The sequence below is a fragment of the Physeter macrocephalus genome, chromosome 5 (assembly GCF_002837175.3).
Source record: "Physeter macrocephalus isolate SW-GA chromosome 5, ASM283717v5, whole genome shotgun sequence".
Classification (NCBI taxonomy): Eukaryota; Metazoa; Chordata; class Mammalia; order Artiodactyla; family Physeteridae; genus Physeter; species Physeter macrocephalus.
In genome coordinates this window covers 52,477,321-52,483,190 of record NC_041218.1, presented here as the reverse complement: position 1 = coordinate 52,483,190, position 5,870 = coordinate 52,477,321, and positions in this window count along the sequence as shown.

Genomic DNA, 5,870 nt, shown 5'->3' with positions numbered 1-5,870 from the left:
TTCCTTGTGGACAGGTGAGTATCCACATTCAGCATTCAGGGCATGACTATTTATATACAGCTAAATATATATTTTTTATTTTTAAATATACAAATACCCCACATCCACAGAGTTGATGTCCCTGGATAAATCATTTAACCGTAAGTAGTAGAATATATGTGACGCACTCAAGTAGAATTTTACTTTTATTACAGCCATGCCTCGATTATGCAGTCTCAATTTCTGTTTGATATTTGGATGGTATCAAATAAAATACTATCCAGTACATCAGAACTTTGTTTACTTTTGCCAAGTCTAACCATACCATTGCTGAAGATAGCTTTCTAAAGTAGAAATCATATCATAAACCCAGTACAGCAATAGTAGCCTGAACCCTAGATTCTAGACTCTAGTAAATTTAATATAATAGCTTATAAGGACAAGTTTTCTTTAAAAGAGCAAATTGGATATTAACACAAATTTAGAAAATAATGCAAATTAGCAATAAAATATGTTAGTGTAGCATTATAGACTGGCCAGATACTAACTGCTTTGACCGTAATATCCCAATGACAGTAGAGGATGATCGTTGCTTTAAAGATTCATTTAAATTTGTACTTATTTTTATGGATAACAGTAAGTGTCATGATCCAGTAATTGGGGTTGATTTTTATGATGGATAGCCATGGAATTAGGTACAATTATTTTAAATTTGTAAACACTGAACATAAAAGTTTTGAAAATTGGTCAAAATAATAATCTACTTAACATTGTACTTACACGGCTTCTGGAACAACACCCCGTTTTCCAGAAATCACAGGCTAGGGAGCCAATAATTTTATAGTAATGAATCTTTATACTAAAAATGGAAAAAGCAATCCTGAAGTTTTATGGATATAGATAGCAGGTCATTTTTTTAAATGTTTGAGTCACCATATATAATATATATATATACACACACACACAGCTATGTGTATAATGTGTAAAATTCTCCCAAGATACATGAATAGTAAAATTAAATCTGTTCACCCATGTAATTATAACTAGTGCTTAAATTTTTAATTACTCCCAATTCTTAGACATTATGAAACTTTTTTCACACTGTTTTCAGACTCTGGCTTTACCTTGAGGCAGATACTAATCCCCTTTCTGAAAAATATATTTGGAATTAAGCTCAGAAAATTATTATAACTTAGTTTCCTTAGGGAAAAAGGATAGAGTCCTAGATGGAAGCCTCTTGGGAAATACTTATTTAAACCTTCAAATGAGTTTGTGATATGGTTCAGGCTTAGAGATTATGGTACCTGCCCTCCTCTTGTTTCATTGGATTTGTTGTGAGAATTCATGTAATAACATCTGTAATGGATTTGGAGTTCTTGGGAGAAATTCAGAATTTTAAATAATAGGATTATTGTATATAGTACAAGTTAATACAGTCGACTAATAATTCATGAGTTTTTACGTATACATTGTGTATCTGCGGAAGATAACAATTATATAATTTTTTAAGGTAAGATTATTTTTTAACTGCATTTTTGTTAGCTTCAAGTTTTATTCATTTTTAATATTTGCCATAATTTATCATGTTACTTTGTGTGTTCCTGGAATGATTTAATGCACAGAATCAAAAATGAGTCCTTAAAAACACTAGAAAGTGAAGGAATGATGATATCTCATTTCTAAGGTAAGAATTTAAAAGCATGGTTTGCAGTACTTCTGCAATACACTGTACTGCTTTCTTTAAAATAGTCTCTCTTTTGATAAAAATAGAGCTGGTGTACTTCTACTGGCTGAGATCCTAATTCTGACTTCTGACCATGTGACCTTTGATAAAATTTATATCTCCCTTTAGTTTTAATATTACACTTGTCAAATAAGGCTAACTTAATATTTGTCTTCACCTTAAATTACAAGAAGTAATTTTTAACTGTGATGTGATAAATGCTAAATTGGAAAATCCTTATTAGGTACTTTATCTGTTTATTCACCCTGAGGTTGCATATCTTTTAGTTCTTTTAAAATGTACCTCTTTTGGAGGTAACATAGTGATTGGTGCACACCATTCAGAAATTCTACCTTCAGTTTTAAAACAGCTCTGAGGATGCATCGATAGTTCCAGCCTGGAAGAGGATGCGTTCTGCTCTCTTAGTGGTCCTGGTCAGGAGGTCTTGAGTTCAGAATCCTACTCTAAGTCCAAACCTTTAGCAAATCCTTGCTACGTTGACCACTCACAAGTCAAACAAAATTTAAGTAGGCAATGCACAATTTAAGTAAGCATCCGAAGGCACTCTGATGTTTGCCCCTTAAAGCTGCCCTACCTTATGCCTGAAGTTTATCACTGCAGCCCTATTGTTTAGTGTAAGTTTAAAAGGCATCTGTTTCTTTAAAAGGGGAAACACATTCAGTTAGGTCCAGTTAGGGGACCTTGAATCCAACATGAATGCATTTTAGGTTTGTTCTCTAATTGCTTCAGGGCCATTGGCTGATACTGTAGTGCTATGATAAATCTGACTTGCCTCCACATGCCAAAGTCGGTCAGAAGTGACAATTTTTTTTTTTCCCTACCAGCTTTTACTGTTTTCTAATCTCCGGCACAAACTGAATGAACACATCTACAGGTAATGTAAATGCCACTTACAACTTGGTAGATTAAATGCCTCAATGCTTGCAAACCTGTCTTGAGTCCCATTGAACAGGTATTGTCACTACCACAGAGTATAGAAGCCAAAAGGTCTTATTTTAAAAGTTGGAGATAGATGTCTTTATTGCACTTCAGCAACAGCATGCCAGGGGTAGAAACATACAAATATGACAAAAGCCATGCCTGAAATTTGACCTTCCTCACATCAGTCAAGGTGGCCTGGGAGCTTGGAGGAAGAGGGAAACTCCTCTGCTATGTGTTACTAACCCAGAAGTCATTACCAGTTAAAATGTGTGGTTCTCATCTTAAATAGGAGAGGCAGGCAGTGGTATGAGTAACCTTACTTTGCAGACATAAACCTTGTTCTGGTAAACATGGTCCAACTGAGAGATGCCTTAGTCTTTTCAGTAAAACCTGATTTGAGGAATAGCTGATCTCCATCTGTAACTGAAATACAAGATAAATATTTTCTTTGGCTGTGTGTCCACTTTAAAAAACAGCTGCTGACTCCTGTTTTTTCAGTAACATTGATTTTTAAGAAAGTGGTGTCTTGGATTTTGCTATAGCAGAATGAGCACTGGGGTTCAGCAGCTGGTATAATTTCCACATTATGTTAGCTCTGTTAGAGCCCATGATGAGAATTTGATGTGAAGACTTTGGGGGACTTTTTTTCCATCTCTCTTGGTATATATTTATTTTGAACACATATGCATGCTCCTTTTAACCTCTGGTCTTTGAAATGATTGTAGAAGAGACCTTTTTTGTTTTTGTTTGTTTTTTAATGGAGGGCAAAATGCTTGTTAGCAACCAAAAAATCAAAGCTGAACAAGCTGCCAAAGTAAGTTTCTGGTGAAAAAGTTTAAAAATAAAATTAATTGCTACTGCTTTCCAAGTAACTGTATTACTAGTTCCTGTATAAAAGAAACATTATTGCTGTCCTTGTATAAATAAAGTTTTCCTGCAGTACAATTAAGTATTGATTTCTCAGAAACTGTCCCTATAAATTTTTATTTTCACATTATTTCCATATGTTGTCCAAAATGAAAGTTACTGAAATGTCCAATCTGTGAGATTGCATACTCCTGGTAAAATATTTTTGTATATGTAAAGAAATAAATATTTAATATTGGGAAAATGTAGTGTTTCATTTATAGGTAGAACTAAGGCTTGGAGATAATAAAATACAGAGAGTATCAGATTAGCTTCACCAATTTCTTTTAAATGCTAACGGTCTTTGTTAAAAGCCTCTAATGTTATTTTAGATTTTCCCACCAAAATAGATCAATTTTTCACCTGCCTCCCTTTTTTCACAAGGAAATCCTAATTATTGTTTCATCTGTCCCAGCCCAAAGACTCCGTGGCTTTCAAAGACGACTTCCTCAAAGATTTCCAGAGACAGGGAAGGTTAAAATACAGGATCAAGAAAAGACCTCTAAGCTTAGATGGCATGGAATACTAGGACCATTTCCCAGCTAGCCAAGAAAGAGAAACCCTGGTGGGAAAGACAATGCCTGCTGTGGCACACAGCTCAGCCCTGAAGCCTGCTGTGAGAAAGGGAGGTGGACCCACCAGACTGGCCAAGGGATGGAGGCGTGAATGTGGGTGAGTGCAGGAAGCCTGTTTCCAGAAAAGGTACTTTGGCAACTCTTTCCCAAGCTAGTTTCCAGGATTCTATACCTCATACTTCAGAAATTGCTAGTGTATTTCTGGTATTTCTGAAAGAATTAGTCTTTTAATTGAAGTATAGCTGCTTTACAATATTGTTAGTTTCAAGTGTACAGCATAGTGATTCTGTATTTTTACAAATTATATTCCATTATAAGTTATTACAAGATAATGGGTATAATTCACTATGCCATACAGTAAATCCTCACTGCTTATGTATTTTACCCATAGTAGTTTGTATCTGTTAATCTCATATCCCTAATTTGTCCCTCCCCGCTCCCTTTTAGTAACCACAAGTTTCTTTTCTATGTCTGTGAGCCTGTTTCTGTTTTGTATATACATTCATTGGTATTATTTTTTAGATTCCACATGTAAGTGATATCATATAGCATTTGTCTTATTTCACTAGGCATAATACTCTCTAGGTCCATCCACATTGTTGCAAATGGCAGTATTTAATTCTTTTTTATAGCTGAGTAATATTCCATTACATGTACACTTTTTTTTGAATTTTATTTTTCTCTACAGCAGGTTCTTATTAGTTATCTATTTTATACACATCAGCATATACATGTCAATCCCAACCTCCCAATTCATCACACCACCACCACCACCCCCCACTGCTTTCCCTCCTTGGTGTCCATACGTTTGTTCTCTACTGTGTGTCTCTGCAGACCGGTTCATCTGGACCATTTTTCTAGGTTCCACATATATGTGTTAATATATGATATTTGTTTTGCTCTTTCTGACTTACTTCACTCTGTATGACAGTCTCTAGATCCATCCACGTCTCTACAAGTGACCCAATTTCATTCCTTTTATGGCTGAGTAATATTCCATTGTATATATGTACCACATCTTCTTTATCCATTCGTCTGATGGTGGGCATTTAGGTGGCTTTCATGACCTGGCTCTTGTAAATAGTGCTGCGATGAACATTGGGGTGCACGTGTCTTTTCGAGTTATGGGTATATGCCCAGTAGTGGGATTGCTGGTTATAATTGTAATTCTATTTTTAGTTTTTTAAGGAACCTCCATACTGTTCTCCACAGTGGCTGTATACATTCCCACCAACAGTGCAAAAGAGGGTTCCCTTTTCTCCACACCCTCTCCAGCATTTGTTGTCTGTAGATTTTCTGATGATGGCCATTCTACCTGGTGTGAGGTACCTCATTCTACCTCATTGTAGTTTTGATTTGCATTTCTCTAATAATTAGTGATGTTGAGCAGCTTTTCATGTGCTTCTTGGCCATCTGTATGTCTTTGGAGAACGGTCTATTGAGGTCTTCTGCCCATTTTTGGATTGGGTTATTTTTTTAATATTGAGCTGCATGAGCTGTTTATATATTTTGGAGATTAATCCTTTGTCGCTTTGTTTGCAAATATTTTCTCCCATTCTGAGGATTGTCTTTCCATCTTGTTTATGGTTTCCTTTGCTTTGCAAAAACCTTTTAAGTTTCATAAGGTCCCATTTGTTTATTTTTGTTTTTATTTCTGTTACTCTAGGAGGTGGATCAAAAAAGATCTTGCTGTGATTTATGTCAAACAGTGTTCTTCCTATGTTTTCCTCTAAGAGTTTTATAGT